At 38.0% G+C, this 25,300-nt stretch overlaps 1 protein-coding gene across 29 annotated transcripts in view; it reads right to left on the bottom strand.

The window, feature by feature from the left end:
* PLAGL1 (PLAG1 like zinc finger 1) overlaps positions 1-25,057 on the bottom strand; it is a 67,458-nt gene extending 42,401 nt beyond the window's left edge. For 15 of the 29 annotated variants that reach the window (XM_085011865.1, XM_013984759.3, XM_085011967.1 and 12 more), the window contains exons 1-3: positions 24,354-24,526; positions 19,370-19,438; positions 1,091-1,132 (exon numbers count right to left, since the gene is read on the bottom strand). The gene's annotated coding sequence lies outside the window, so the exon portion shown is untranslated. Of the gene's footprint in view, positions 1-1,090; positions 1,133-7,731; positions 7,803-17,850; positions 17,937-19,369; positions 19,439-21,137; positions 21,198-24,353; positions 24,527-25,005 lie in introns of those variants that run through there. The other 14 variants (XM_085011910.1, XM_013984762.3, XM_085011935.1 and 11 more) reach the window with 9 other exon arrangements.
* Between the last annotated feature and the right edge of the window lie 243 nt (positions 25,058-25,300).

Genomic DNA, 25,300 nt, shown 5'->3' with positions numbered 1-25,300 from the left:
TCTAAACAACTGGAGGAATGTAGTTGCCTTTTACTGAGATGAGGAAGATCAAGGAAGAAAAATGTTTGGCTAAGGTGGAGAGGATTAGCCACTTAACATTGTAAATGTTTTCCGTGATAAAGGGAATAAATCATTTCCCACATTAAAAAAGTTTTTCAGTCTCCTTATTTCAAATGTTTAGATTTCACTGAATTAAAAAACAAAAACAAAAAAACCCCAAAAAAACCTACCTATTGCTAAAACAGGAGATTTAATTTTTTCAATATACTACAAAGAAAAAGTTACAGAACAAAAATATATATACTCCAAATGATAAAATAATAAAGTTCTCCCAACCTCAAATCCTCTCTTCCTTTCATCTAATTGCCAGATTTTCACAGATAAATGAAATGATTCATTATTCCTCATTAATCAAACCATTCACACCAGCAGCTTTCTCCCAGAATGCTGTGTGCCTCTTACCATCCGCCACAAGGACGTTCTAAGTGAAGACTGTGATTCCAGCAGGATGAATGTATGTTCAACCTTAGCTCCCTAGACAGCACTTTGCTCCTGCTAATCATAACCCTGATAGGAAGTCACTCCAAAGAAACAGATGGCCCTAGCCCAAGACGTGTAATTCAAACTTCCTTGAAATAACTATCACCTAATGGGATCAGAAAAAGTGAAACGACCCTTAATATAAAAACCAAGTAATAAAGTCTTGCTCCAATTTTTGCTTAGATTCTCCAGAAAAATATTTTTTTGTCTTTTTTTTTTTTTGGTCATCTTTTTGCCTTTTCTGGGATGCTCCCGTGGCATATGGAGGTTTCCAGGCTAGGGGTCGAATCGGAGCTGTAGCTGCTGGTCTACACCAGAGCCACAGCAGCTGGGGATCCGAGCCGCATCTGCAACCTACACCACAGCTCGGGGCAATACTGGGTCCTTAACCCACTGAGCAAGGTCAGGGATCGAACCTGCAACCTCATGGTTCCTAGTCGGATTCATTAACATTGAGCCATGATGGGAACTCCCCAGAAAAATATTTTCATGTAATAAGAAAATATTAAATGTTGGGGTGAAGAATAAAAAAATTAAAATATCAACTTACAAAACCCAATGATGACTATGGTGTCAATCAGGCAGGAAAAACCTAAAAACAAAAATAATTTTATTAGTTTTATAGAGTAGTTTTGTATGAATTTTTTAATTGAAATTTTATTGAAATAATCACAGATTCACATGGAGGGGTTTTTTTGTGTTTTTTTTTTGTTTTTGTTTTTTGTCTTTTTAGGGCCACACCTGTGGCATATGGAAGTTCCCAGGCTAGGGTCCAATCAGAGCTGTAGCTGCCAGCCTTTGCCACAACCATGCAAGATCTAAGCCAGGTCTGCAACCTACACCACAGCTCACAGCAACGCTGATCCTTAACCCACTGGGCAAGGCCAGGGATCAAACCTGCATCCTCATGGATACTAGCCAGATTCATTTCCACTGAGCCACAAGGGGAACTCTGACATGTAGCTTTAAGAGAGATGTTGAGTATCCTTTACTCAGTTTCCCCAATGGTAACATTTCACAAAACTAAAGAACAATATCACAATCGATATATTCATATTAGTATAACATAACGGTCTTTTGAGATTTCCCTAGTTTCACTTTACTTGTGTGTATTTTGTTCTATAGAATTTGATCACCTGCAGGCTTACAGATCAATCCCATAGTCAAGATACTGATGAGTCTACCACAAGGATCTCCCTCTCTCATATTGCCCTTTATAAGCACACCCCACCTCCTTCCCCACAACTCCTCCTGTCCCTAATCCTGAGTACATCTATTTTTAACACTAAAATAACATCCATTTGTGAACAAGTATTTTACTCACTGTGTGTAAGAGTCTACTATGTAGCTCTATGTCAAATCATAAATAAAAAATTCTATTTTTCTATGTTTAAGGAACAAATTCTCTGGAGAAATGTTTTTTCCTTGTTACCTTAACACAGTCTACTCCAAAAATCAAGAAGTGAAAGGTAAGCTAAGGCATTGTCTGAACTCGTAATTTCATATTTTCAATATCTATTTTAAAAGATTTAATTTTTAACAGCAGTTTTAGGTTCATAGCAAAATTGATGGGAAGGTGTTTTTAATTTCAAATTTCATTTTTTTCATTGCTGGTATATAAGAAATCATTTGGCTTTTGAATATTAAACTTGTATGCTACAAACCTGCTACAATTACTTGTTAAGTGTTGCTATTAGGATAATGCTAGCCTCATAGAATTCATTTAAAAAGTATTCCCTCTGCCTCTATCCTCTGAAAGTGATTATAGAGAACTGGCATAATTTCTTCTTTAAATGTTTGGTAGAGTTCGCCAGTAAAACCATCTGGGACTGGTGCTTTTTGTTTTGGAAGATATTTATTTAAATTACTTAATAGAGTCCTCTTCAGATTGTTTATTCTTCTGTTTTGGCAGACTGTCTTTTAAAGAGGTGGTCCGTTTCATTTAGGTTGTCAAATTTGTGGGCATTGAGTAATTCATCATATTCCTTTATTACCCTTTTAATGTACAAGGGATCTTAAGTGATGCCCTTCATTTTTAATATTAGTGATTTGTATCCCCCCTTTCCTTTTTTAGTCTTATTAGATGCTAATTAATTTTATTCATCTTTCCAAAGAATCAATTTTGGTGCCATCACTTTACTGATTTCCAATTTTAAATTTCATTGATTTCTGCTCTCTTATTACTTCTTTCCTGCTCACTTAAGATTAGTTTGCTCATCTTTTTCTAGTTCCCTAAGGTGTAACTGATTTTAGGTCTTTCTTCTTTCCTAGCATATGCATTCAATACCATACATTTCCCTCTAAGCACTGCTTTTGCTGCATCCAACATATTTTAATAAACTGTGTTAAATTTCATTTAGTTCAAAATATTTTAAAATTTCTCTTAAGATATTTTATTTGACCTGTGTGTTATTTAATCTGCATGTATTTTGAAAGATTTCCAGTTGTCTATTATTAATTTCTACTTTAACTCCATTGTGGTCTGAGAGCATATATCATAAGGTTTCTATTCTTTTAAATTTGTTAAGATGCATTTTATGGCCCACAATGTGGTCTATTAGGTGAATGTTCCATGTGAGCTTGAGAAGAATGTATATTCTGCTACTGTTAGTAAAAGTAGTCTATAGATGTCAATTATGTTTAGTTGATTGATGGGTCTTATTATTTTCAACTATGTCTTTCTTGATTATTTGTCTGTTGAATCTGTCCATTTCTGATAGAGTATTTGCAATATTACTCTAACAAGAAACCTTTGGGTGCTTACCATTGTGTAATCTCGATATTATATACATATATTATTGAATTTAATCCTCATAAAAACCCTAGGAGATATGCATCATTATTATTACTTTTTGATCCATGAGGAAACTCAGGTCATTGTATGTCACCACTGGGTTTCTAAGACATACAATGCAAGTTTTCCCAGTAAGTCTTGGTAAGTAACAATAATTACTCCTAAGTACACTCACACACTCTACTGCTAAACGCAGTCACCCTGGCGTATACAGCATAAGCGTAACACTTGCACAGTTCTTCATTTTAAAACATTCCACAAAATTGACTGGATTTTTCATGTTCGTTTTGTTTCCATGCCACCACAGCTATAACATGTTCATGTTCACTATTTTTCTTAAACAGTTAAACTCTTCTAGAATGTGTACTATATCTGTACAACTAGATTTGCAAAGAATATGCATATACAAATGCCCAAGAAATGCTTTTGATGAGCACAATCAGAGTAAAGACAATGGCAAGTTGGCATGAGAGGAAGTTGAGACCTTCATTAAAGTAGGATGCAGCAGTAGGTGATATTGTGGGCACTTTCCTTTAAATTTCATTTATCTGAAATTTCATTTCATTTACCAGGAAGATGATATAGCTTATCGACCTACATTAAAGGATTTTATAATTCTAGGATATAAAAATAACCATGCCTGTCTTGGTCAGTTCAGGTAACAAAGTACCATAGACTGGATGCTTATAGAATAAACATTTGTTTTTCACAGTTCTGGAGGCTGGAAGTGTGAGACCATGGTGCCAGCATGATGGGTTCAGGTGAGAATCCTCTTCAGGGCTACAGACTGCTGACTTCTTGTTGTATTCTCAAAAAAGCTGGCTAGTTCTCTGGCATCTTTTCATAAGGGCACTAATGCCATTCATGAGGGCTCCATCCTCATGACCTAATTACCTTCAAATAGCATCACACTGGGGGTTAGGATTTCAATATATGAATTTTGAGTGGACATAAACATTCAGTCCACTTCAGTGACCTTAGACAGAGATGAAGACAATTTTTAGTCATTTTGAAAGACTTCACTCTACAACATCTCACACCAAAAAATTACAAGAGCTAGGGGACAAAGCTGAGGAAACTACTCAAAATCTATACAATTTTGTAATCAGAAAGCTAACCAGGAGTTCCCGTCGTGGTGCAGTGGTTAACGAATCCAACTAGGAACCATGAGGTTGAGGGTTCGATCCCTGCCCTTACTCAGTGGGTTAAGGATCTGGTGTTGCCGTGAGCTGTGGTGTAGGCCGCAGATGCGGCTCAGATCCCGCACTGCTGTGGCTCTGGTGTAGGCTGGCAGCTACAGCTCCGATTAGACTCCTAGCCTGGGAACCTCCATATGCCTCAGAAGCAGCCCTAGAAATGGCAAAAAGACAAAAAAGACAAAAAAAAAAAAAAAAAAAAAAAAGGAAAGCTAACCAAATAATAATAGGTACTTTGGATTTAAATGGACGGCCCCATTAGGTAGCTCAGGGTAACTGCAGAATGCCTCAGGGGATATTAAAAATGCTCAGAAACAATAGAGTGCAGAGGCTACTGCAGGAGAAATGGAGATGGAGGGTTTAGAGATGAGGTATCACAGCTAGGACTCTGTCAACTCAGATTCAGCTGGGTTCTAGAGCCCGCGCAACAACTCCAGAACATTCCCTCGCTCTTATTATTTCCCACTTTCTCTTCTTTCTTCCAAGTGATCTCCCAATCCCCCCACTTGCACATGCATCTCTCTCTGCTAACATCACTACTTCACACTTCACTGAGAGGAGGAAAAAAAAAAAAAAAAGCTATTGGACAGAGCATCTCATCTTTCCAATTCTTTTTTTTTTTTTTTTGGTCTTTTTGTCTTTTTAGGGCCGCATCCATGGCATATGGAGATTCCCAGGCTAGGGGTCTAATCGGAGCTATAGACCCTGGCCTAGGCCACAGCCACAGAAATGCCAGATCCAAGCCACATCTGCAACCTACACCACAGCTCACGGCAACGCTGGATCCTTAACCCACAGAGGAGGGCCAGGGATCGAACCCTTTCCACCGCGCCACAACAGGAACTCCTCTTTCCAATTCTAAATCTACAAATTTCCCTTCCTAGCACCACCTCTCTATCCAAAGTTTCTTCTCCATTATCATCCTCTCCCTTTCTACTAGAGGTACTTCTGCCCAACATACAATCATGCTCTGATAATTCCCAACCTTTAATAAACAAAACCTTCACTGAACTCACACTACTCTCCAGCTCCTACTGTTTTCAGACTAACTTTCTCAGATTAACTTCAGAAAAGAATGAAAACAGATAATCCCCATTTCCTCACCTCCTATGCATTTCCCAACCCATTCCCTTGGCTCTTATCTCCAACACTTTATCAAAGATCCTTATCAAGGTCATCAAAGCAATTCTTATTATCCTCATTTAAAAAATCAGGACACTGAAACTCAAGAGAGATTATTAGGTTGAGATAGTAAAGACATACCTTCCTTGGAGATAAGAGCCCAGAGCTGCCCTTTTCAGGATATTAGACTAAGAACTTTATCTTCCAGGGATCTCACCTTCTTCCTCCCTTATGTCATCCTCCCAGTACTAAGTCTCAGACTCGCTCTTTAAAAAATCTTGGGAGTTCCCATTGAGGCTCAGCAGAAACGAATCTGACTAGTATCCATGAGGATGCAGGTTTGATCCCTGGCCTCGCTCAGTGGGTTAAGGATGGAGTGTTGCCATGAGCTGTGTGGTATAGGTTGCAGATGCAACTTGGATTCCCTGTGGCTGTGGCTGGCAGATGCAGCTCTGATTTGACCCCTAGCCTGGGAACTTCCATATGACACAGATGTGGCCCTAAAAAGCAGGAAAAAAAGAAAGAAGGAAAAAATCTGTTTTTCATAATTTTTAACAGAAAAAGCCTTAGCTTGACCTATGACTATTTTCTGTGTAGATCACTTGGTGTATAGTATTTTACTTGTCACAACAGTCTGAGAAAAAGTGATTTTTATCCTCTTTCTACAAATAAGAAAACTTTGGCTCAGAAAGAATAAAACCTTCCCAATATCAAACATCTGTGAAGTAGTGGAGCTAGCATTTGATCTGATCACCTGGATTCTGCACCCAGGCTAACTGCTCTTAGTGACGGTTAGATTTCACAGTTTCTTAGTTGTTCCTATTACACAGTAACAAGGTAAGGGCCACTCCGAAAGATATGACATAGTCCCAATACCTCCATAAGGTCAGATAACCTAGGACTGATGAAAATTTGCTATAAGCAAATACATAAGAATGGGAATTTATAATAAAAATTATAATTGTCACGATATTGTACTCATCTTTGGTGATCAAGACATTTTCCCTCCCCTAGCTCCATCTGGGAAGCTAAATTAGTAAGCATGACTATGGTATAGATTTCTGTGCTCATCTATATCCTATTCTCGTTTTCTAGGTACACAGACATTACACTTCCTCAGTACTGCCTTTAAACCTGGGCAAGAGACATTCAGATCAAACCCTCTCCTCTAGAGGGAGAAGTCCAAGTGTCCAAGGGGACATAACCACCCAAGCCCACACTCCCCTCCTAGCCTATGCTCCAGGATCCTAGAATCATGGAATTCCTCAATGAGCCTTAAGTCTGCTACTAGGGATTGCACAGCCCCTTCCCCCAGATCTTGTTTCTGAAGACAGATCATACAACCGTGTGTGCAGCTCTAGCCCCAAGAAGTGGCCAAGGGGTGGCTGTTTACAGGGGTGTGGACATAACCAAATATGTTTCCTTCATAGTACAGAATTTGGGCCAGGGCATGAAGAAAAGAGAAGATGGGTCAGTTCTTCCTACACAGCCATGTTCTAGAGGTGTGGAAATCTCAAGACTCTAAGAATTCCACATTCTAACTTGGAGGTTTTCCAGGAAATAAGAGATTAGTATGTCAAGGAATGCTAGTGTATATTTTTACAGTTAGTTTATTGTCTTAACTTATAACTTCACCTGATGTACACTGTGTATTCTTCTATTTATATTTCTGCTTAAATTTATATAGCTCCTTAGTTAGGCAGGGCAATGTGACTTAATCTAGGCTGCCAATAAACAGTTACTTATTAACACAAGACCACTGGCAATCAAGAAGACCAAGTATTTCAGAAAGCATACAGCTACAAGATGGTGGTGCATCACACTCCTGCGTCTGACAGTGTGGAAGGAGTACAGTTCCCCCTGTCCTCCAATCCACAATGGATGTCCAGTGTGAGCAAGAACATAAACTTGCAAGAAACTCTGTGAAGCACCAAGGTTCAGAGATGCCTTATTAGTACGTTGTAACTCTTGCCCACCCTGACTGTACAGAAATTGGTACTAGAAGTAGAATGCTTCTCTAGCAAAAACCTAAAACACACGACCATGGTTTTGTGGTCAGGAAGCAGTAAGAATAATTACCTTAAGGGCTGGAAAGATAGGCCAGTTGGTCCCAAAATAACTTTCTTTAGGTCGACAGTCAAGAAAGAGAGCTGCAGGAATGAGAGAGCAAATCAATGCAGCATATCTGAGAATCAGCTCTCAAAACAAAAGAAAAAAAGAGATGTGTTTACTAGTACATAGAACTGACTGGAAGCAGATAAAAAACCTTATAGATTTTGTAGAGAACTGTGCTGCCAAAAGAACCAGCCTCCCTAAGTTTTAACATGACACCTTGGCTCCCAACCTTCTATTTCGAAGAAGTAGGCAGACAGTGTTGCTCAGTTCCCAAGCAGAGCAAATTCTTTACTCTCCACTTCACTTGTGGCTAAGGAGATAAAAGAAAGGAATCCTCCAGAGGGAAGATCCAGGGCCTCTGAAAACAATGAACAAGAAGGAAGAATCAGACCCTAATTAAGAAACATTTTGCTCCTCTACGTGTCAAGATACCTGTCCTGAGGGATTTCAAAACTGCTATGGACCAGTGACTTCAGTGAGGCTTTCATGTTTCCCTTTTCCTTGGGTGGGGTGGGGGGTCACAGCCACAGCACATGGAAGTTCCCAGGCCAGGGGTCGAATCAGAGCTGTAGCTGCCAGCCTATGCCACAGCCACATCAGATCCGAGCCATGTCTGAGACCTACACCACAACTCACAGCAACACCAGATCCCTCACACTGAGTGAGGCCAGGGATGGAACCCATGTCCTCATGGATACTAGTTGGGTTTATGACCACTGAGCCACAACAGAAACACCCATACCACTGAGCTTTTGGAGTCTTTTGTTCTACAGCATAACCCAGTCTCTCCTGATTGACACAAGACTTCTTAAAATAATCCAAATAATTAAGTTAGTTAAATGACTTTAGTGGACAGTGGTATCAACCATTGACAATCAAAGGATCCACTTTACCATACTCAATAGAGATATTTAGGGACCTAACAGTCTCCTCTGTTTGCCAAATCCTTCTCCCTTTGTTATGTTAAAAATGCCACGAAATCCCTTGTGGTCAAAACTTACACAGTTGACACATTCTTTTCTTAATTATGTAAATAACATTTATAAGCCACAGCTATCAAATTCTGTTATTTCTCTTCTCTGATCTAAAAAACAGATTGTGCCCTTTAAAGTAGATTTCTGATCATATCAAATTTCTTCTATTATGTTGATTTTTTTTTTTTTTACTAGCTCCAGGGCATCTCACTATTGAACTATATTATATACCATCTGGATTTTTACCACAGTCATCTGTTTTTAGCAGATTTATGATCTCCTTTTCATTTGGAAAAATTTTCTACTTATTTCACTTCATTTCCCCCTTACAAATGGGGATCTGAAAGTGACAGTTCAGGAGGAACTGTTATATATCAGTCTATGCTCCAAAAAGGAAGGTCAGATGCTGCCTTTACTACAATTAGCTCTACATTAACTGTTCCTAAGTCCCCCACAAAGATTTTATGTTGCCGTGGATCCTATTTGGCTAGTGAAGTTTGATGTTTCCCATTTAAAAACAACACATATAGGTAAACCAAGACAAAATATCCAGGCAAGAGATGAAAAAGACTACATCACTCCTGCCACCTGTCAAAACAATTACAGGAATAGAGATGCCGACTTCTGAACAGCTGAGAGCTTCTAAGATAAGATTCATGGAATAAACATGGACTTCAAGATATACAACCTTTAATCAATCTTCTTCAAAATCTTGCAACCTCATGGGCCAACCAATCTCTTTTGCTCTTTCCTATTTTAATCCAAGCAAGTGTGAGAGAGGGCAGGGAATTCAATTAATTATAAGATATTCTGAATTGTCAACTTAATAGAGAAAATTAAATGTTCCTTGTTGCTTTACACACATACAGATACCATCTACTCTAATTTTTTAAAAAATCTGAGTAACATGCTTACACGTTAAAACTAGAATATTTTCCATCATCTCTACTCTGATTTTGTTGGGGGAAAACTAGAAGTAACTGAAACTTAACAAAACAAGTCACTGCAAAAAAAAAAAAAAAAAAATCCTTAAAGTGAGCTGGTGAAATTTATAACCTACAACATCCAAAGACTATATATGGATCTGTATTATCTTAATAATCTCATAAAGGTGTCAAAAAGACACAATTTTCCTACATACTGCAGATTTTTAAACCATAATGAATGGTGTTCTACATCATATGTGATCTACATCATTCACCAGCTATTTAAAAACAACTTTCTAGATTGCAGTTTTAAACATCATTTTGAATGTGACATGGTATTACCCCTAAAATACATGACACTGACTTCATGCTTCGCAGAAGTGCAAACAGATTTAAAACAGTTCTACTTTATACGAGCTCTCAAAATTTCCAACAGGAGCTAAACTAAATGAACTGCATTATAAACACCCCTATTATTCTTATAAAATATACGGCATAGAATGAGACTATTATGAACACTAAAGCAGCTTATATTCAGTCCCAATATTTTCCTGCTGCATGAATTTCTAGGAAACCCACTGTTTTGGACAGAATTATGTCCCCCCAGATTCAAATGTTGAAGCCCTAACCCCCAATGGGACTGTATTTGAAGATAGACCCTTTAGAAAGGTAATTAAGGTTAAATGAGGTTGAGGATGAAGCTCTATCCAATAGAGTTTATAAGAAGAGAAAGAGATAACAGAGACCACTCTCTCTCCATGCACATACCCAGGACACAGGGGAAAGGCCATTCGAAGACACAGCAAGAATGCTGCCATCTGCAAGTCAGGAAGAGAGGCCTCATCAGATGCCAAATGTGCTGGCACATTGATCTTGGACTTTCTAGACTCCAGAACTATGAGTTAATACATTTCTGTTGTTTAAGCCGCCCAGCCTGTGGTATTTTGTTATGGCACCCCAAGCAAGCTAATAAACCTACTATTCCTGGATATTTCAGAGTATTTCCCGCAGGAATGTAAAAGCCCAATGGATAGTGAGTCCAAGCATTATCTATCAAACAGAGACCTTCATGTCAAGGTCTAGTAATATTAAATGTTTCATATGAAATGAAAAATCCACATCTACTGATGGCATTAATGGTAACTAAAAATAAAGTTAAAACAAAGAGAAGAACTGGAATCTAGACCTCCAGTCTCTTTTCCAAAATGCAAAGGATGGAGGATGCTTAAGAGCTAACCAAGAGCAAAGACGTTTTATTTGGTCTCTCTCCCACCACAGCACTCTCTATTATGAGATCTGATGAGCCACATCTTTCTTTAGATTTTTTTGATTTAGAATTTCATTCCCTCTCAACTGCTAGGATGGCAACAATATCATCTAAAGAAGTGACTGAAGAGGAACCTCAACAAGATCTGAACATGCGTCTCTCCAGGAAGTAGCTGACTTGGTAACCATTTGGCACACTTCCTGTCAAGTAGATCTAGGAAAGTTGTCTATCACAGGCCTATGATATCTGCATATGTGAGTATTAGACTGCCATGAGAGGTAGCTGAGAGTTAGTTAAATGAAATATTTCTTAGGTACCTACAAAATGCTTACAAATAGAAGCTATGGCAACAACAGCAAATTCTCCCCAATATCCACGCTTCCCTTTTTCCTTTGTAATGTAATCTCTGAATTTTAAAAGGGCACATGAGCCCCCAGAATAAATACATTTTCCCAATATTCTTTGAAGATAAAAGTTGTCATATTATTGACTAACAAGATGTAGGTATTTAAGTGTTACATGAAAATTCTGGGAATCACCCTTGAAGAAAAAACATACCCTTATTTTTTCCTCCTTCTTGACTGGAATACCAACATGATAGCTAGAGCCTGACTACCCGTCTTCAACCACGAGATACACAAATGGGATAATGATATAAAACTGAGAGTTCATAAACAGACCCATGGATAAGGATGGGCACTTCCATTTCTTTTTTTCTTTATATATATATGTATATGTGTATCATATATATATATACATACACATATACATATATATACATATACATATATATACATATATATATATACACATATACACATATATACATATATATACATATATATATATATTTTTTTTTTTTTTTTTTTTGACCACACCATGGAATGTGGAAGTTCCCAGGCCAGGGATTAAACCCACACCACAACAGCATCCTAAATCATAGCAGTGACAGTGCTGCATCTTTAACCCACTGAGCCACATGGGAACTCTGGCTTTTGATTTTCAAAAAGGACATGACTACACTTCAAAGGTGGAAAGGAAAGTCCTTTCAAAAAATGATTCCAGAGCAACTGGATTTCTATACTAAAAAAAAAAGTCAACTTTGATACTTATCTCACATTATACAAAAAATTAGTTTGAGATAGATCACATAATGGATCACAGATATAAATATGAGCAGAAAATGAGTATCTTTGTGAATGCAGAAAAAGCAAAGATTTCTAAAACTGGACACACAGTAAGGTCAAAATATTGATAAGCTGGATTTAAGAACTGTTCATCAAAAAATATCATTAAAAGAGAAAACAGTAAAGTCACAGACTGAGAAGCTATTTGCAATACATACATCCAACAAAGGATATCCAGAATATAAAGAATTCCTACAAATCTGTAAGATTACAAACGACCCAATAAAAATGTGTGGAAGACCTAAAGAAAAAAAAATTTTTTTTTACCTTATCAAGTTAGCTAAGACACATGTGAGAAGAGGCTCAGCATTGTTAATAATGAAGGAAATGCACACAAAAACCATGAGACAGAGCATCACCTTCACCAGAGGGCTTAAAATGAAAAAGAGTAACAATATCAAGTGCTGGTAAAAGCGTGGAACTAGAGCTGTAACTCTCACTGCTACCAGGAGTGTACATTTATTCATTCACTGCCAGTAAACTTTTTCATAGAATTTATCTAAACTAAACACATAGCTATTCTTTGACTTTAATTCTAGTCTTACATATATTCCCCAGTGAAATACTACAAATGTCTGCCAAAACATCTATGTATGACTATTCTCAGCAACTTTTTTTTTATAACAGCCAAAGTGAGAACACACCCACACTTTTATTGACAGAATGGATAAACAAATCGTGGTATACTGACAGAATGGAATGCTAGGGAAAATATATATGAGAAAGAAAGAATAAACTATACATGCATCAAGAAGATAAATTTCAAAAAATTAGGCTGAATGAAAGAAATCAAATACAAAGTACATATTACTTGGTTACGCCTGAAGTTCATAAATAGACAAAACTAACCTATAGTGACGGAAATCAGAAGTGTTACTTCTAGAGGCGGTACTGGCCAGGAGGTCCGTGAGAGAAGTGCCTCCTTTTGGATGAACATAATATTGTCTATTTTCATGCAATGATTATACAGGTGATGTATATTTTAAAAACCCCATCAAATTATATATTTAAGATTGGCACACTTTATATACTTTTTCCTTGTGTATTTTATACCTCAATAGAAGAAAAAGAACTTCAAAAAGATAAGCAGACGATTTTTACCTTATCCGTTGCCTAGTAAGGTTCCTAAGCAAATGCAAAATTTTCTACTTAAAAATAAAGACCAAAGGGTGGGGGAAAAATGTAATTGCAATGTATACATGTAGGGATGACCCGACGCCCTTGCTGTACAGTGGGAAAATAAATAAATAAATAAAGACCAAACAAGTTGTGCTTAAGTTTCTAACTTTTCACTTACTCCAAAATAAGCTAAAATTATCAAACCTTATTCATTAATATCAATTAAAAACTTGGAAGGAAAATTCAAAGAAAATAGGAGTACGCCAGTTAGTCCACAACAACTACCTTAGTCACTGCTAGGAAGATTCCAAGTAGCATATTAGTAATATAGGTAAAGCAATTTGAATGGTGTGTTTTACCATAAATATATCTAATAATTTTATTTAACTATTTATTTTTAGTACCAAGGTAGGACGACAGAAGAAACAGCAAGTTTTTGAGTCAGACAAACCAGTTTTGCTACTTACTAACTATACTGGTGTTGGGCAAGTTTCTTAATCTCTTTGATACTGAGTTTCTCCACAATTTAAAACAGAGAGAATATACTTACTTTGCAAAATTGTAGCACAATTATAGTAGGTACTTAAGAATGGTAGCTATTGAGCAATAGCTCTTTGTATGCAAAGTATAGCATGGTAGGTACTGGAACCCTATCTCTAAGAACCTGACCAACTAGAAATGACATTTAGATATAAAGATTGGTGATGAAAGGTAAGAATTTAACAAGGGCTATAGATTACAAATTATAGGGTTCCTATCTAGCTAGTAGGATGGTAGAGTGAGTGTTGTCTGAATAGAGCCTAGAAAATTTTTGGAAAATTCACTTAAGGCAGAAGAAACGGCATGAAGAAAAAGCAGAGCCTCAAAAACAGCTTAGTGACTTCGGGTTCTAATGACTGGTTTAGACCAATTGTGCCACTGGACTAATTCTGAGGAGTAAGACTCTAAAGCACTTGGGACTAGAGAGAGAAATGACCACGGTCAGTCAAGGACCTGTTCTCTCAAGTCCTGGGGATGTCACTGAAGAATTCTTTCCAGGGAAATGACCCCGGTGGTCATTCCACACGATAGGAAGGGAAAGAAAACCTCAACATGAGGGGAAACAGCACAGACTGATAAGGACCTAATCCAAGATGCTGAGAGGAGTGGAAAAAAACAGACGGGAAAGACACACGAGTTCAATTTTATCAACTTCTTAAAAAGTAACAGAAATTGAGTTTCCCCGAACAGTTAAAGTAGGCCTGACTTCAACTTTTAAAGTGATTCTGATTGTCCCATAAGATCTCCCAGAGCAAACACAGTATTCCAAAATAGAAAAACATATGGTCAGCACCTTCAAAGTCCTCAATACATACTGTTGGCAAACAAATCTTCAAAAACATTCCAAATATTAAACCTCTAAAACAATGCAATGTTCAAGGTAAAACATATAGAAAAATTAAAATTATTCTTCCTTCCTACTGAGTAGCCACTTTTCACAATTATAGGCCACATTTCAATGAATGAATTGAAATGATTCAATGAATGTATCAAAAAGATTCATTTGCAAGAGCTATCTCTAGCTCTGGCTCTACCAAAAGACTCAGACAGAAATCACTCTAGAGAGTTGGGAATATTGCCACCTCAGTTGCTAAGCTCTTGTGTAATTTATATATGTATTTTTAGAAATCTACCATTCATTATGTCCTTTCCATAGCTACTATATGATTCATGAATAGTACATGAAAAAAAATAAAAAGTTAAATCCAGATCATGTATGTAAACTTTACCCAAGAGTACAAGATAATTTCATAATTTGTATAACTATTAAAATAATTAAAATTAAAATTACTTATCACATGAAGAAATCAAGAAAAAAATAAGTACTTCCTAGGCACTAAGCAAAATTTTTATCCCTTTCCATGTATTAACTCTTTTAATCCTCTCAACATTTTTCTTTTTTTCTTTTTTTTTTGTCTTTTCTAGGGCCGCACCTGCAGCATATGGAGGTTCCCAGGCTAGGGGTCGAATCGGAGCTATAGCTGCCAGCCTACGCCAGAGCCACAGCAACTTGGGATCCAAGCTACACCACAGCTCATGGCAACGCCGGATCCTTAACTCACTGAGCAAGGCCAGGGATCGAATTCGCAACCTCATGGTTCCTAGTTGGATTCGTTAACCACTGAGCCACGACAGGAACTCCAACAATTTTCTATGGTAGACATCTCTTCTCTGCATTTTACGGATGAGAAAACTGAAATATAGGGAAATTCAATCATTGTCCAATATTACACTGCACAGCAAGGAAGGGGCAGAACTAGGAACTGAACTGAATTCAGAGTCAGAATTCCAATTAACAAAAGGAGAAAGAATAAAGGAAATGGAAAAATCCCTATTAGAATACCATAATAATAATTGCTGTAGGGAACACTGGTTGAATGCTAAAATTAGTGGACAAAACTTCAAAGAAAAATAGGACATTTGCCCAACCTTAAAATAAATCCCCCCAAATATCCTTTAATTATTATGGTAGTTTTCATATATATTCACAAATCATTCAATATTTTCCCCTCTCCTCCCCTTGAAAGTGGACTTGCTTCTAACAAATGGGAGTGTGGAAAACAAAAAACAGAAATGTTACAATGGAGAAGCCTGGCAGACACCATCTGAACTATGTAATCAAGGTTAACATGTTGATGTGGCTATCGTGTGCCCCCAGATATGATGCAAGAAGAAGAACATAACATCTCTGTGGTATTCTTTCTTCAAAGTTCATAACCTCAGTCTAATTATGAAAAAACATCAGACTAACCCAATTAAAATACACTGTACAAAATACATGATTAAAAATACTCTTTTAAAATGGCAAGGTAATGAAAAACAAGACAAGACTGAAAAACTGTCATGGATTAGAGCAGATTAGGGAGACAGGAGAACTAAATATAATGTGGTATATGGATTATATCCCAGAACAGAAAATGAACATTGGTGGAAAAAACTGGGGAAATCTGAATAAAGTCTATAGTTTAGGTAATAGTATTGTTCCAATGTTAATTTCTTAATGTTGGCAAATGCATCATGGTTATTTAAGACTTTAACATTAGAAGAAGCACTCCGTACTACCTTTGCAATTCTTCTGTAAATCTAAACTTATTTCATAATAAAAAGGTTTTAGGAGTTCCCACTGTGGCTCAGTGAGTTAACGAATCTGACTGGGAACCATGAGGTTGTGGGTTCAATCCCTGGCCTTGCTCATTGGGTTAAGAATCTGGTATTGCCATGAGCTGTGGTGTAAGGTCGCAGACATGGCTCGGATCTTGAGTTGCTGTGGCTCTGGCGTAGGCCAATAGCTACAGCTCCAATTGGACCTCTAGCCTGGGAACCTCCATATGCCATGGGAGCGGCCCCAGAAAAGGCAAAACGAAAAAAAATAAAAAAATAAAAAGGCTTTAAAAATTTTAATATGCATTTGTGAAAACAAATTTCAGTAAACCAGAAATAGAAGAAAATTTTCTCAATCTGGTAAAGGACATCTATTTTAAAAAAATGCATAGTAAACAGCATCCTTAAAAGTCAAATATTCTCTCTTAGGATCTGGAAAAAGCAAAGATGTCTATTTTAATACTTCTGTTAAATATTGTTTCAATGTTTCCAGCCAGTGCAATAAGGCAAGAAAAAAAAAGGGAATAGAGATTAAAAAAAGATATTTAAATTTTTTTTACAGATAACCTGATTATGTATATTTAGAAAATCTGCAACAATCTACAAACTACCAGAACTGAAAAATGAATTTAGCAAGGTCACTAAATACAAGCTCAATACACACAAATCAATTGTATTTTATATACTAGCAAGATGCTTGGAAAATAAAATGTGAAAAAAGATACTATTTACAACAGCATCAAAAAATCAAATGGTTAGAAATAAATTTAATAGTGTATAAGTCCTCCACACTGAAAAATATAAAACAAATGCTAAGAATAACCAAAGAATGTATTCAATTAAGAGATGTGCCATGTTCATAAATTGGAAGATTCTATTAAGATGTCTCCTAAAATTGTTCTGTAGAGTCAATGCAATCTCAAAAGTCTGGTAGATTTCTTTTTGATACTGACAAGCTCATTCTAAAATGGGCATGGAAATGCAAAGCACTTAAATAGCTGTAACAATCCTAAGAACAAAATTGGAGACTTTACAGTACTATATGTTAAGACTTAGCATAGGAAGTTCCCCTGTGGCACCATGGGTTAAGGATCCAGCATCGCTGCAGATGTGATAGGTTGTGACTGCAGCGCAGGTTCCATCCCTGGCCTGGGAACTTGCACATGCCATGGGTATGGGGGAAAAAATTAATATAAACTACAATAATTAAGAAGAGGTAGTACTAATGAAAGAATTGATAAAGTAGAAGAGAATATTATCCATAACAGAACCAAATATGTGATTTTTTTTTTTTTAGGGCTACACCCTTGGCATATGCACATTCCCAGGCTAGGAGTCGAACTGGAGCTACAGCTACTGGCCTACAACACAGCCACAGCCACCCCAGATCCAAGCCACATTTGCGACCTACACCACAGCTCACGGCAATGCTGAATTCTTAACCCACTGAGCGAGGCCAGGGATCACACCTGCATCCTCATGGATACTGGTTGGATTCGTTTCCAGTGTGTCACGGCAGGAACTCCCTGATCATTCATTTTTAACAAAGGTCCCACTACAATTCAATGGAAGAAAAAGTAAAGTCTTTTCAATAAATGTGTAGAGTAGCTGGCTGACCACATAGAAAGTAAATATTGGCCCCTACCTCATAAAATCAACTGTAGATAAATCAAACTGCTAACTGTGAAGACTAAACCTATAAACCTAATGAAGGAAAAAAAAATAAGCAAATGTTTCTAGGACCTTGATAGAGGGAAACAATGAAAGTGGAAAACACTATGTGCGGGGCATAAAAAAAAGCACTAGCCCTCATCCTCCTTCCAAAAATGTTGATAGACTGGACTTCATAAAAATAAAATCTGCTCATCCAAAGGCACCATTAAGAGAACTGATAGGCAGAAAATATTTGCAAAGATGTAACTGATAAAGACTTCCTACTCAAAATACATAAGGAGCTAAAAATCACTAACAAGAAGATAACCTAATCTTTAAAAAGTAAGCAAAAGATTTAAACAGGGACTTCACAAAAGAAATTTGAATGGCCAGTAAAGGTATAAAAGGATGTTCAACATTATTAATATTCATGGAAATACAACTAATTCACCCAAAGATCACCAGTTCACCTCCTTGGTATGTATCCTAGAGATATAAGTATATACATTCACCAAAGGCAGTTTCAAAAACATCAACGGCAATCTTATTTATAATGGCCAAAAGCTGAAAACAACTCCTATGCTCAACATCATCAAGAAAAGGGATAAACTGTGGTATATCCTCATAACATAATACTATAGAAGAGGCACTGCCAAACTTTTTCTATAAAGGGCCATATAGTATAAATAGTTTAGACTTTGTGGATCATATGATCTGTTGTAACTACCCAACTCTGCTGAATGGACATGGTTATATCCAATAAAACATTATATACGAGATTGTGGGTTGGAAGTGGCCCATAGATAATAGTTTGTCATTCCCTGCAAATTATACATACAATGTGGATGAATCTCAAAAATATCCTGTGAACGAAAGAAAATCAACATCAAAAAACAATATGATTCCATTTACATGACTTCAAGAACTCTTGAAAATAATTCATGGTGACAGAAGTGAGAATTATTTGACTGGGGGAGAGGAATAGCTCTATTGATAGAAAGGGACAGGAGGCAACCTTTGCAGGATGAAAATGTTTCACATCTTTATCTGCGTGGTGATCAAACAGGAATATACATGTATAAATTACATCAAACCATACACTATTCTTGTGTTTTTGTCTTTTGGAGAAGAAAACAAAAAATCGGCAAAGATCAAAATACAGAGCTGAAGAAATTATCTAGAATCCAACATGCACAAAAATATGGATAACATATAAAAGCTAGATTAAAAGACATGGATGATAGAATGAGAAAGTCTATCCTTGAAGGAAAGAATGGGGGAAATGGAGAAAAAGCAACATTGAAAGAGACTTTCAAGAACTGGTGAAAAACAAACCTTAGAGACGGGAACACAATAAATCCAGGAGAATGAAAGGTCCAGATCTAGACACGCTCTGTCGTAAAACTGTAGCAAACAAAAGAAGAGAGAAGATCTTAAAATCAGGCAAAAAAAAAAAGACAAATTACCAACAAATTTAACAGTTTATTATTAGTTCAACAATTAGTTATTTGAACTAGCGGTAACATTGAAAGAATTCAATGGAAAGACACCTCCAAAGGGCTGAGAAAGATTATGTCGACCTAACAAAACCATCATTTAAGAATCAATGTCAGGGTGTTCCCTTCACAGCTCAGTGGTTAATGAGCCCGACTAGGATCCATGAGGATGCAGGTTTGATCCCTGACCTCTCTCAGTGGGTTAAGGATCCGGCGTTGCAGGGAGCTGTGGTATAGGTTACAGATGCAGCTTGAATCCCAAGTTGCTGTGGCATAGGTCGTCAGCTGCAGTTCCAATTTGACCGCTAGCCTGGGAAGTTCCATATGCCGAGGTATGGCCCTAAAAAAAAAAAAAAAAAAAAAAAAAAAAAAGAAGAAGAATGAATGCCAAATAAAGACACCTTCAGATAAAGTTTGCCATCAACAGTGCCTTAATAAAGCTTCTAAAAATATATAGATATTTGAGGAAGAAGAAAAGATAGATCTGAAATGCAAGAAGGAATGACAGACAAAGGATTCATGAAAAGAAAACACAGTGATGTCAAATTTATAGGAGAAAAAAAAAAAAAATGAAAGTGGAACTCTGGTGTTCCCGAGGTGACTCAGTGGTAACAAACCCAACTAGTATCCACGAGGACATGTGTTCGATCCCTGGCCTCGCTCAGTGGGTTAAGGATTGGGTGTTGCTGTGAGCTGTGGTGTATGCAGGTCACAGATGCAGCTCAAATCCCACACTGCTGCGGCACAGGCCGGCAGCTGTGGCTCTGATTCGACTCCTAGCCTGGGAACTTCCATATGCTGAAGGTGCAGCCCTAAAATGACAAAAAAGAAAAAAGAAAAAAAAAAAAAAAAAAAAAAAGATGGAACTCAATGTTGGAAGACAACAGCATTTAAGCCAGGAAATTAACTGGTGTCAAGGCAACCTAGGTTTCTTGAATTTTTCACAAGAAGAAAAGAATTAAACTTTAGATTAAATTGGCACATTAAAATTTTGAAGGATGCCACTAAAAGAAATAAAATGTAATTGTCATGCTAGCAAGAAGGAGGAAAGCAGAATAAGAAAAAACCCAGAATGTGGCAAAGAAGAGGAAAAAAAAAAAAAACAAACCACAGGATAAAAACAACCATAAAAGATGCTGACTTTAATCCTAAGTATCTTAGTAATTATATAAAACTTAATTGGACTGAGACCTCCCAGTTAAAGGACAAACTGTCAAAATGGGGTTAGAAAAAACTGCCATGTTTTACGTACTTGACAGAGATATTCTAAGCAAATGGTATGAGAAAGGTGTGACTAGCGTATCATAAAACAAAATGGATCTTAAGGTAACAGGCATTTGGGTGATGTGATGCTGCATAAGATATCACTACAGAATGACAAAAGGTCCAATTCACACAGAAGAAAGAGCAACTGCTATAAAGCAGAGTTGACAGAACTACAAGAAGAAATTGAGAAAACTATTTTATTATGATTTTTTAATTATATCAATCTCAGTAATTGATCAAATAAACTAAAAAATTAGTGCGGTTAAAAAAGATTTGAAGTCCACAATTTTTATGCTTGACCTAAAATACACATATGTGTGTGTGTTTACTTATACACCTACCTTGCCCCAAAAGTCTGTGAATACATAGTCTTCTCAATCATTCAAGGAGCAGCTGAAAAACTAACCATACGGCCATAAAGCAATTCTTAAATGTCAAAGAGCCAGTAGCACAGAGCCATCTTTTGCTGACTACGTGCAAGTTAAAAAAAATCAATTAACGAAAAGATAATTCACAAAAGCTTCCATGTCTTAAACTAGAAAATACTTTTAAAAAATCTCAGAGGAAAAAATATATCACCAGGAAAAATATTTTCAACTCTTAGAACTGAAAAATATTCTACATGTGAAACAAAAGTAAATAAAAATCTATAGTGTTTACAGAAAGAGACAAATCAGTGAACAGAGTCCAGAAATGAGCCCAAGAATTTCTGGGAATATGTACATGACAGAGGTAGCAGTGCAAATCACTGGTCCTGGGACAATTACTGCTCCATGTGGGAAAAAGAAAACAAATTAATCTTGATCTCACAAGAGAAATAAAATACGTGCATCTATACATACACACACACACACACACACACACACGTGTCAGGTAAATTAAAGAACTAAACGCGAAAAAATGCAAACTTTAAAACTTTTAGGAAAAAAATTCAAAAAATATATCCTTAATATTAAAGAACATCTTAAAACACAAAAGCACAGAGGGGGGAAAAAAAAAACAAAACTGCCTGCAGTTTATATAACCAACAAAGGATTTGTGTGTTGAATATTGTTTTCAAATAGAAATTTCTACAATGATGGAAGTGTTGTTATATAATATAGTAGAATATAAAATAATATAGCATAATAAAATATAATAGCCACTAGTCACACGTAGCTACTAAGCACTTGCAATGTGGCCTAGAGCAACTGAGGAACTGACATTGCTGAAATAAATAAAACAGCATGTTAGCATTTTAAACTCCTTGATGAAGGTCCATGAAGGTCGGTTATGTTTTTGTATACTTTTCAGTATTTAACTTTTTTTATTAGACATTTGATTTTATCTTATACTATATGAAATATAATTTCAATTATATAAAAAATACATAAAAGCCGCTTTTTAGAAAGCAAACACACCAAAATGTTCATAGTATTACCTGTGAATGATTTTAAGTTTCTTCTACGTATTAAAAAAATATTTACTATATAAAACATATAAAGAACTTAATGAACACTGATATATTCCCAACAGAATTTATCAAATAAAACATTACTGATATTGTTTAAATTTCCTAGAGACTGCTCTCTTATCACAACTTTTCTTTTTTTAAAGAGAAGCTGGGAAATATGAATAACAGACTAGAGGCCTGGCTTCAGTTTTCTTCATTTTGTGATGCCTATATTTTAATATACTTGGGGGGAAACTTGATACACTGATACTGTATGTAGCATTTAACAAAGAGTTATAAAACAAACACCCATGTAACCACTGCCCAGGTCAGGAGATAAAGCCTTTCCAGCATCCCCCAAAACTCCCAGGGGGTCCCTTCTTGTTCACAGTCCCCTTCTCCTTCCCCAGGAGATGACCACTCACTTGCTTTCTATGGTATCAATTTCTTAACTATTTTTCTCCACTATTTTTAACGCCTATGGATGCACCCCTAAACAATAGCTTTATTTCACCAGGTTTTGAATTTCACACAGATGATATCATACAGTCTTCTTTAGCAACTTTTTTTTTGTTTTGGCTCTACATTATTGAGACACATTTGTGTTAAAACACAAAACAACTTCATTCACCATGGTACTGGGTGGGTTCCATTTTATGACTGGAGTATAATTTACCTTCCTCCTTCAGATGGACATGAAGGTTGCTTTCAGCTTTGGGGTTTTACAAAAAACACTATAGTAAACCTTCTTGTACACGTCTGTTTGTGTATATGGATGAAAATTTATCTAGGGCAGTGGCTTTCAAACTTTTTTGACCATGACTCATACTAAGGAATGACGTTTTACATCATGACCCACATCTGTGTGTGTATAAAACTGAGAGGGAAAAAAAAGTTTCACAAAGCAAATACCCGATGACCTGAGACACATTCTGATATTTTCTATTCTCTGCCCGTGTTTTACAAATTCTAACCATTATCCACTTAATTGATTTTACGACTCACTAAAAATGGGCTTCAAGCTTTGAAAAACATCGCCCTACAAGGATAAACACCTAGGAGTGGAATTGCCAAGATGTGCAGCACAGACATCAGATGTTGTCAACTTCTCTAGATCCTTAACTTTTAAGTAAATGTTCTTATCTAATTTACCACTCTATAACTTTAGAGCTAAAACTGTGAAACATCAGATCATTTTATCTTTTCCTTTGGTCGTTAAACAGTATTAATCACTTACCATGTGCTAAGTATCCACTGGGCTCCGGGCGAGACTGATGGGTTAATACACGGGAGGGGGGGGGGGGAGGACATAAGGGACCAGGACCTCAGTGAGGCCCCAGAAAGCTCACAGGAGGGGCCTCCGATCCTGCCTGGGGAGGGAGGGGTTAGAGAAGGATTCCTGGAAGAAGGAGGACCTAAGCTGAGTGTTTCTATTTTTAATTTTTATTGGTTTCCTAAAACATAAAGGTAACACATTTGTTACAAAAAAAAAAAAAAGTCAAAATTACAGGAGTGTATTTATTAAGAAGTAAAAATCCCCAGCATCGTCCTTAAAGTTTGATGCTGAGACTAAATAACCGAAGTTGCGTTATCAGTTATCCTAATCTAGGAAATTTTTAAGAGCCCACATTTCAAAACAGTTTTAACAGCATACCTGATGGGGTCCATCCACAATACTAAAGCATAAAAGGAACCGCATTTTCCCCTAATGAATGCAAATGCAAACATTTCGTGTTTGGTCACACTATTACTTTTAAGAGACTTTTCTTCCCCCCTGGCCTTTTGGCAAGGTTAGAGTGCCAGGTTTCAAAAACCCAGTCTATTGACCGCATACCAAATCTACGCGAAGGCTTCAGAAAGTGGCATTAAAAACGACCAGGCGAAAGAATTTGTTGTTCGAGCCGACTTGGCTTGCCCGGTGACAATTTGTCAGAGTTTCACACTTCGTCCCGAGGAGCCCCGGACCCCGTCACGTACGCGGCGCGTCGGCACCGGCACACCCTCCCGAGCGCGGCACGGAGCCCAGCGCGGTCCTCGCTCCGCGGCAATGCCGCCGCCCGGCCGCCCCCAGGCCTGCCGCGGCCGCGCGGCTCCCAAGCCCGACCATGAGCCCCCGGCCACCTACCCTGCGGGGTCCGGAGCCCCCCGGAACTCAGGCGCGGCAGCTCGGGCGCGCCGCCTCCGCGGCCATGACGGCGACCCGGGAAAGCGCCCCGCGCGCCAAGGCCCGCGGTCCGCTGGGCTGGGAGGAGAGCCGCCCCGTCCGTCCGTCGGTCCGTCCGCCAGGAGAGTGAGGCCAGAATCCGCCCCAGACGTGTCTAAATCAAGGCTCGGGGCGGTACCGACGGGCTGAATGACAAATGGCAGATGCCGTGGGCTTTGCCGCCCTCGGCAGCCGCGAGGATGGCTGCGCCGAGGAGGCCGCGCACAGGCGGAGCCCGGGAGCCGGAACGGCGCGTCCGCGAGGAGGGCGCTGGGGCCCCTGGCGGGGGCGTCACGTGGCAGGAGGAGGCCCCGCTGGGGAGCCAGGGGGTCGGCGGCCTGGGCGGAGGAAGAGGACAGGCGCCCAGACGCCTGGCCGATTGAGTCATCCGTGTGGGCTAAGCCAAGGTCGCCCAGGTGCAGAGCTGGCGCAGGTAGACCCGAAGCAGCCCGAAGCCCCGTACGGTATCAGGGACTGTTCACTGAAGTCACCACCAGGATGAACCGCCCTGAGCCAAATCATAAATGAGAAACACGACAGATGCTAGGAGAACACTGCAATAGGCCAAACTTACCCCCTATTCGTGCCGCGTGGAAGTCATGGCAGCTTCAATGTGCCCACTAATTGTGAGCCAGGCACCGTTCAAAGCACTTCACAGGTAAATACATGTGATCCTCACGACCCCCGTGAGAAACACTGTTCTTCCCGGTCTTACAGCTGGAGAGACTAAGGCACAACAAGATTAGACGGAAAGAATTGTACAGTTAAGGAATCGTACTGTGTGTATGCTTGGAGTAATTTTAAAATAGTCTTTGAAGAAAAAGAAACAGGCACATCTCCAGCAGTTGCTTTCCTCCCTACAAGATACA

The sequence above is a fragment of the Sus scrofa genome, chromosome 1 (genome assembly GCF_054392235.1).
Source record: "Sus scrofa isolate SSC_HxYL_T2T_F1_AM1 chromosome 1, Sscrofa_HxYL_maternal_Yorkshire_Landrace_v2.0, whole genome shotgun sequence".
NCBI lineage: Eukaryota > Metazoa > Chordata > Mammalia > Artiodactyla > Suidae > Sus > Sus scrofa.
This window is presented reverse-complemented; position numbering and strand designations above follow the sequence as displayed.